Here is a 9,229-nt window from a genome sequence, read left to right on the forward strand (position 1 = left end):
AAAGTAAGAAGGGGTGACAAGCATAAACCAAGTTAGCAGCACATTTAAAAGGGCAAGAAAACAAATAAATATTATAAAATTCCCTAGGAAGAAGTGACACAGAGGCAGGAAGAAAAGCAGGCAACACAGATTTCAGAAACTAGTAAAGAAAAGATAATCTATTGATGCCATCACTCCTTAAAAGAAAAAAAAAAGCTACCAAACTCAAGCATATTTTCAAACTCCATCTCTCATTTTAATATTTCATATGCAATTGACTCTATGTAAAATGAAGTGTCAAAATCAGTCTAGTAAGTTGCAACCTACCCTACAAACCATAAAGGCAATCCATGTTGAGAATACCCATATGATGGTTTGCACACAAAAAAAGGGTGTTAAAAATTTTTGTTAAAACAATTAAATGAGGAATAAGAAAGCCTTGTAGACTTGCATACTAGTACACTTACACTGTTGGCATTGTGGCTGACACTTCCTAAGATCAAAACAGTCAGGCTGAGTGTCTGTTTTTTATGCAGCCATGGCCACAGGACAGCACATCCCTGATGAGCCTCTGCTCAGAGGCAAAAGGCAAGAAGTGGGCCTGGCTGTTGAGTACTGGTTACCCAAGCTGCAGGAACACCTGGGTGTGACTGTGCCCAGGTGTTACAACACCTAGAAGAAAACAACCTCCAGAAGCTGAAATCCCAGACACAACATCCATGGGAGAAAAGAGCCCTGGAGAAGCTGCTTAACCTGTCACACTCAAACAGTCTTTCAGAGTTACAGGAGTCTCAGGTGGAGATGGCAAAGAGAAAGCAGAAGGAGCCAGAACAAGCACTGCAGGATCTGAGGGTCTTGCTGTCAGAAGGGAAGCAGAGACAAGAAGAGGCAGTGAGGACAAGAGAAGCAGAGCTGAGGCAAGTGATCGACATCCCTGAAGAATATTAGCCATCTCCTGAAGAGCCTCTAAGGGAAGTCATGGAAACCTTGCAGAGACAACTCAACCTCATAGAGTGGACACTGTGCCACAGGCAGAACCTCCCAGATAGAGACATGGTGAGATGGGCATCTGGAAGGCTGGCCCTCCAGGGAATTTACAAAGCCAACCACCAAAGGGGACTAACAGAGAAGAGAGAGGAGTTGCTCAGTGTCCCCAAAGAGCTCTTATTCTTGGGTCCTCAGCAAGGAACACAAATGGAAAAAAAGGAATTCACATCTCCTCAAGCTGAATTCATGTTTACCCAGATGGTAGAAAAGCTGGGCTTTAGTTTAACTACTTCAGCCAAGGACAGAAGTTGGGGATTTAGTCTAGAAGCTGGTTTGGATCACAGCAAACATTCATAATCCAAGAAAACCCAACAATCAAGTTCTGAGCATTTTTATTTCTGCTCAACCAAGTTCAGCTACATCCCCCTGCCTCCTGCCACTTTCCCACTGATCAGCTCCAGTTATTCAAGCCTGCTCTCCAGGTACTGAAATGCACTGAAGACCTTCTGGGTCAGACAGCAAACCCAGACAGAGTCTCCTTGCTGAGGCACAGGACTGAAAACTTCTTCCACAGGTTTGGCTCTCATGTTAACCAAGACCCTCTGCACCTGGGAGGAATCTACTGGTGGAAGGCCATTTCAGAGGGTTATTTCAGGGAGCAGTTGGCAGAAGTGAGGCAGCAGTCAGCAGAGGCCCTGGACATTTTCATAAGGGACAGCTACAGCGGCTTCGGAGTGAAAGTTGCTGCAGGTGTGAATGTTTCAGACTCTAATTCAAAAACAGCCATTCAGACCAAAATTTTCCAAAACCTCCAAACCAAGGTCCAATTATCTGTGGCCCAAACAGGTGGCCCACCAGAAGCAGATGGCCTTGTCCAGTGGAAAGCTGGCCTCATTGCCAGCAGTCAAACCTGGTGTGTTATTGACCGCGGGCTTCAATTGGTACCAATTTGGGACATTATCCTCTCCAGCCACAGAAGCACTTTTAAGGATCCTCTTCAGGTGGCTAACTTCCTGAAAGACAGCTACACTGCTGTGACTAGCATCACTACCCATATCCAAGATAAGGAGGAGCTACTGAGTGCTGGGAAGGAGGCCAGGGTTTTTCTAAAGGATGTAAAATATTGGGAGGTATCTGACCCTGAAGAGCAACTTAAAAAACTGATAAATTTCATGAAAATGTTGAGTCAAAAACTAAAAAGTTATGACACTTAGATTAATATATGTCTCAGACTGGAATCTGCAGAATTTTCTAGTAAACAACAACTTTGGCAAAAAGTCTTCCATTCATAAGACTAAATGTATTAAATCACATTTACGCAGCTTTCTGGATCCCCACGTCTACAGAGTGACAAACTTTCCTTAGGCTCACTCCATCATGCAGTGGACCTTGCAATCAGATTCAGAGCAAGAACAGGTCGATATCTCCCAATTTACTCAATTAATTGAGCTCTTAAAAGAAACCCAGAATAACCTCATGGAAGTGAAGATCAAATCTGAGTCCTCAGAGACAGTGGAAGAAGCTCAGAGAAAGTCCACTGATGAGGTGAGCTTGGCTCTCAGCTGCTTCTTGAATTATCTCCAAAAAACAAAGCAGACAGACACACAACTCTTGCTAATTTCCATTGCAGCTGCTGCAGGATATCGTGTGGTAAACAATACTTTTCAGAGTCTCTTGGGGTGTGATGAATTAAACTTCCTACTGGATGTAATGCAAACTGCCCAAAATAAATAACAGGAGCTTAAGAATATTTGCAGCTATAGGGCTCAGGCATTCCTGGTTCTCACAGGTCTGACAGTCACAGTTGGAGACACAGCTATTTCTTCAGAAGAGAAAACACAATGCATGTCATTAATGAGACATCACACGGGACAATCATTGTCTAAAGAAGTTGCACATATCCTCACCAAACCTGGAGCAGATCATGATTGGGAAAACATAGAGAAAGACAAGATTACTTATTAATGGGGATTATGAAGAAGAAGTCACCATCTCTTCTTTGCAAATGGAAGAGGTGAGTAAACAGTCTCTTCTATGGAAAGAAACAGCCCCATGAACCACATGACAATGAAAATAACAAATGGGAGACGATCAAAAATGGAGCCTTCCTAGACTTACTCCGGTGTCTAGGCCTAGAACATTACTACCTTAAAAAACTGAACAAAGCCAATTTCCATCTGATCTATAAGACTTCTGTGTACAACACCCAGCCCGGCTCTGAATGGGGGCTTCCCTTCTATTTCCTGCAGAAACTACTAATGATGGATTATGGGCTGAGATACCTTGTCCTCAAAGATGATAGAAACACAGAACACCAAGTATATCCAAATGCCTCAGATCAGGAAGATGAGGCTTTTGATCCACATGAAAACTTTTTTGAACACAGTGATAGTTCCACTAAATCTTTATCCACTAAGCCTAGGCCCCACATTCACCCGATGGATATTCAGATGGCAATTTTTCAGTGTGCAGATGATTTTGTCAGACAATATATTTTGGCCAAACTTTCCACTTGTCAGTTTGCCCTCCTCCTTTTGGTGCCTAATCCCTGTACTTCTCAAATTGAATTCTCTCTCTGGTCTTTCTGTCAAATTACAAGAAGTTGGCAGGAAGCAAGGAAATCACCAAAAGGGAAGAACTAGTATAAGAATCAGCAGATGTGTTGTGTCTCTACCTCCACTGTGTCCTTCATAAGAGTTGGAAATGGCCTCTCTCAGATTATAAACTGTCTTCTCAGTAAACATAAACATGATGTGTTTTTTCACCAATACTACAGAGGAAGCAGGAAAGACTGCCTCTTGATGGAGGGTGTGGTGGAAATCTATTGGTTGTTTCCAGGAGGAGCAGATGAGGACAGATTTGACAACTGTGTGACCTTCATCAATCTTCGTGGAGATGCAAAGGAACATGAGCAGCAGCTCACCTTCCTGAAGGAGGTCTCTACTGTCATTGTGGTCCTTATGTCAGCCTCTGATGACAATGAAGAAAACTGAAAAATTGTCCGTAACTTGTGGCAGTCATCAAGGCCTTTGATCTGCTTGCTTGATGACAAAGAAGCAACCATGACCAATAATTCTGGCCAAAGAATGAGAATAGGTATCAAGAATAGAAATGAGGCCGGGCGCGGTGGCTCAAGCCTGTAATCCCAGCACTTTGGGAGGCCGAGGCGGGTGGATCACGAGGTCAAGAGATCGAGACCATCCTGGTCAACATGGTGAAACCCCGTCTCTACTAACACAAAAAAATTAGCTGGGCATGGTGGCGCGTGCCTGTAATCCCAGCTACTCAGGAGGCTGAGGCAGGAGAATTGCCTGAACCCAGGAGGCGGAGGTTGCGGTGAGCCGAGATCGCGCCATTGCACTCCAGCCTGGGTAACGAGCGAAACTCCGTCTCAAAAAAAAAAAAAAAAAAAAAAAAAAGAATAGAAATGAGGCAGAATTAACAGAGGAACTCACAACTACAATCGGACATTTGCTAGAGGTCTCAGACACTGCTCTCAGCTTAGAAGACTGTTCCCAGATTGCTTGCCAGCAAGGATTTCTTATTGATGAAGACCAGAGAGATTGCAAGGAAGCCAAAGAAAAGGCACAGGCACTAATGGCCTTACTGGGGAAAATGAAGTTATCTCAGATTAAAGAAAAATTACTACCCCTTCAGGGATAACTGTGGCATCACTGGTGTAAGAAGGACAAAGAACTTTATCATCTTAGAGAAAAGGGAAATCAGAGCATTGAGCAACACAAGAATGAGACTGAGACAGATAAACAAATAATACGGCATGAACAGCTGGCCAGAGCCTTTCCTCTCAATGATTTAATGCAATCAGTCCTTGAGTTTCTTCAAGAGCATTCAGAAACTCATGCCAAACTATACTTCTTGCAGTGGCTGAGTATATTTTTGGACAAACTGCCTGCAGGGCACTTGGAAGAACTGCACAAACAAAGATGTTGGTGGTCGTAAAGCAAAAGGCACCTAATAGTGACTCCCTGATATGCCTGTAAAATGAGACAGAAGCTATTTCCACAGAGATTAGTGACTGTACTATGGGAATTGAGCAACTTCTCAGAGAAGCTGGTCAGATTTATGAAGCTCTGAAAGAAGCTTCCTCCATAAAAGATATCCTTTTTTTCTCTCTTTCCCCAAATTGCTGCAGACTTGATGATATCTGGTGTTCCCATTGAGCTGATGGATGGGGATGCGGCATTTGTGCCTCTAACATGGATGGTAGCTATTTTTGACAAGGTCTCTGAGAAACTTGGAGACAAATAGCTATTTGTTCTCTCTGTCCTTGGCCTGCAGAGCTCAGGGAAATCCACCTTGCTGAATGCCCTTTGGGCTTCAATTCACTGTTAGTGCAGGCAGATATACCCAAGGGGCCTACATGCAGCTCCTGAAGGTAGAGGAGACATTCATGGAGGAACTTGGCTTTGACTTTGTGCTGGTTGTGGGCACAGAAGGACTTCAGGCACCAGAACTCAGCAACAAATCCCAGAATAGGGACAATGAGTTGGCAACCTTTGTCACTGGACTTGCAAACTTGATCCTGATCAATATTTTTGGGGAGAATCCATCAGAGATGCAAGATATCCTTCAAATAGTTGTCCAAGACTTTCTGAGAATGAAACAAGTAAAAATCTTTCCAAGTTACCTCTTTGTCCATCAGAATGTGGGGGAAGTTGCAGCTACAGATCAAACTATGGATGGATAAAGATGGCTAGAGCAAAAACTAGATGAAATGGCAGCAATAGCTGCTGAATAAGAACAGAGCTCAGACGTAACCTGCTTCAGTGATGTCATTAGGTTTGATGTCAATATTCACGTCTACTACTTTGCTTACTTCTGGGATGACAACCCCCCAACGGCCCCTCCCAATCCTCGCTACAGCCACAATGTCCAGCAACTAAAAAGTAGAATTCTTATGACTGCCACACAGGAATCCAGGGGAAACAGCATGAAGATATCTGGTGTAAAATCCCAAGTTCAAGATTTGTGGAGAGGCCTGATGAATGAGAACTTTAATTTCAGTTTCAGAAACACCCAAGAAGTCATAGCCATGAGCAAACTGGAAACCAGGTATAATCAATGGACCTGGGAGCTGAGGAGTCATGTGCTGGGCTTGCAGAACCAACTGATCGACCAGATTCAGAATGGGAAAATCCAGACACTTGAAGAAACCACACTTGAGGTTCTGGTTACGGAAAAATATGAAGCTGTCAAGGAGGAACTTGAAAAATATTTTAATGAAGACCCATATAGTGAAATACTGATTCAATGGAAAGCAAATTTTGAAAATAAACTAATAGAACTTAAAGAAAAACTTATTTTAGATAGCAAAAGACAAGCCAATGAACTCATTAGTTTTAACAGAAAAGGTCAAAATAGGCTGGATAAGATAAAGACAGATTATGAAAACGAATTATTGGAAAGGAGCCGACAGTTGGCTTTAACTGTAAAGGGTAAAGAATTGAGTGAGGAAGAGGTACATGAGAAATTCAATCAGCTTTGGAAAAAATGGGTCTGTGATGTATCCACAACTCTCCCACAAGTCACAGAGCCTGACATAGATTTAGATTCTGAAAACATCCTTTGGGAGTATTTCAAAAACAAGACGAATGTTGTGGGCATACTGATGAGAAATGCTGCAGAGGAGTTTCAAATCAATTATGAAAAACATATCGAAGTGAGTAAGAAATACAGCCATATCCCAACGACATTAACAGTCTTTGAGAAAGAGTTCATTAATATGACTACTGACCACATTGTTTCAAGATTTAATAAAATTATTAACAGTGTGGTTATAATCCAAGTTATTTCCATGAGATTCTAAAGACAATACAAGAGGAAGTGAAATCTGCATCTACTCACAAAAGATACACATTTACAAATACATATATCATTGACTTGTGTGTATGTTTATTTCAAAGAGCAACAGAGAATTTTAAGGAAATGCTCATGTCTACTATGCTTACCTTACATAAGACATGTATATTTCAACCAATACACATGTCTTAAGGAAATGCAGAGGGCATTCAAGAGAGCAAATGATCCTGTAAGTTATCTAGAAAGTAAGAAAGATGATTTCTTCACAAGTTTTAAGATCTCCTGTCAAGGAGCAATCTCCATCAAAACACTTGTTGATGTTCTGTGGTATAAGCTCACTCCTGCGGTCTCTACTACCGTATGAGGGGAAATGACCATTAAAATTGCAGGGGACATGCAAGCTACCTGCCCTGCATTCAATGGAAACAGGACTAACCTGGAGAAACACATTCTCATCTCTCTGGCAGAAGAAGAAAACTTTGATAATTACTGGGAATACCTTCATAATTCAGAATCATTTTTTAGGAGTTACATAAAAAATCATATTAAAAGATATTGTTCAGACAATGGAGATGTAAAAATGAAGACTTTTTTTGAAAATAGCTTAATTTATACCAAGAATATCATCCTCTCTACCATTCATGAATCCACATCAGTAGCTAAAGATAAAAGCAGCACTGCTTCTGGGTGGCTGGATTTATTCTGTGATCGCCTGGGGTGCAACTTGATCTTCCCACGAAAAGACTTGAAAAGCATCGAACATCAGGAGATAAAACATACTGAATTTCTTAAAGAGGCCATGAGTGCAGCTCTTGATCTTACAATGAAGAAAATAGAACAGAATTATTCAAGTATGCCCATGGAAGCAATGGTTTCTAGAATTAAGAAAATGCTCTCTGAACATCTCCGTGGCTGCTGGAAACAATGTCCCAGCTGTGGAGCAATTTGTACAAACACAATTCCTACACATGAAGAAGACCATAGTGTTCCCTTCCACCGTCCTCAGGCTGTCAATGGCGAGGAATGGTATGAAACAGACCATTTTGTCATTGATTGCTGTACTAGTTTGGTAGCAAGTGATTGTTGGTTGGTTTTTCGGGATGGCAGGAATTTCCCATTTAAAAATTATCGACAAGCAGGAGGGGATTATGCCACGTGGAGCATCACCTCAGATACCTCCATCCAGCTGTACTGGCAGTGGTTTGTCTCTCACTTCAGATCAAAGCCAGAAGACAAATATCAGAAAAAATTTGCAGGTAAAGGTAAAATCCCTAATGCATGGGCCAAAATCACAAAGCAGGACATGCTTGAAGACTTGAAAAAACAATAATGCTCAGTGACCACAAAAGACCCCCGGTATCTGAAGAAAAGAGGCACTATACCTGAAAAATCCAAAACAACTACTTACAATTAGAACCTTCATCATTTCCATTTTTAAAATGAAATGTGTAAACATCAATCAACACATTAAGAGATGAACATTTCCAGTAAAAGGATTTCATTTCTCTCTGCTTCGATTCCTCTAGTTTAAAAACAACTGATTAAAATCTGTTAATATATAATGAAATCAAATAACATTATTTTAGAAACCTGTTTCATAGTTTAAACTATTATTCTAAATATTGCTTTTTTATTTTAAAATATTTAAGTCTCAGAGAAAGTCATTTTAACAGAGGAAAATCAAAATCATTTGAGGCTGCAACAAATTTCTACAGAATAACTGTATCAGTGTTTCAGCCAATATACATGTCTTGACTATAAGCTATAAACTGGCTCACTGCAACCTCCACCTCCTGGGTTCAAGCGATTCTCCTGCCTCAGCCCCCCGAGTAGCTGGGACTACAGGCACGCGCCACCACTCCTGTCTAATTTTTTTTTGTATTTTTAGCAGAGATGGGGTTTCACTATGTTGGCCACGCTGGTCTAGAACTCCTGACCTCAAGTGATCCACACACCTCAGTCTTCCAAAGTGCTGGCATTACAGGCATGAGACACTGCCAGGCTTTTCAATTTTTTAGTGGATTGTTTTCCCCCTCTAAAGTTTTAAGAAAACTCATTAATCTTTAAACATAAAAACAATCATGGAACATTCATGATTCCCAAGCATAGCAATATTTATGCATATTCTGTTCTTGGAGAGAATAAATCAGAGACTTGACCAAGATAGAGACATCATCAAATCAGGAAACATTATCAAGCAAATATGGGAAGTAGAAATCAAATAGTTGTTTTTCTCACTTAACCTTCACCCTGTTGTTCTTCCTTGGTATATTGGCAATTCCCTGTGCAAGCTAAGACAAAAAAATAGTCACAAAGCTTTGTTATTCAAAGTTTGGTGTTGGTGTACAACTTGATGTACAAGTCTAAGAATTGGTTTTTGGAACAAAATTTATGATGACCAGATAAAATGTACCACTTTAATGAAGTCTGTGGACAAGGTTCA

At 41.1% G+C, this 9,229-nt stretch overlaps 1 pseudogene; it reads left to right on the forward strand.

Moving 5' to 3' along the window:
- The first annotated feature begins 517 nt into the window (after nucleotides 1-517).
- LOC105720109 (interferon-induced very large GTPase 1-like) lies at nucleotides 518-8,116 on the forward strand (annotated as a pseudogene).
- The last annotated feature ends 1,113 nt before the right edge of the window (nucleotides 8,117-9,229 follow it).

Source organism: Aotus nancymaae, unplaced genomic scaffold (assembly GCF_030222135.1).
Source record: "Aotus nancymaae isolate 86718 unplaced genomic scaffold, 86718_ANA_hifiasm-v0.15.2.pri h1tg000059l, whole genome shotgun sequence".
NCBI classification, from domain to species: domain Eukaryota; kingdom Metazoa; phylum Chordata; class Mammalia; order Primates; family Aotidae; genus Aotus; species Aotus nancymaae.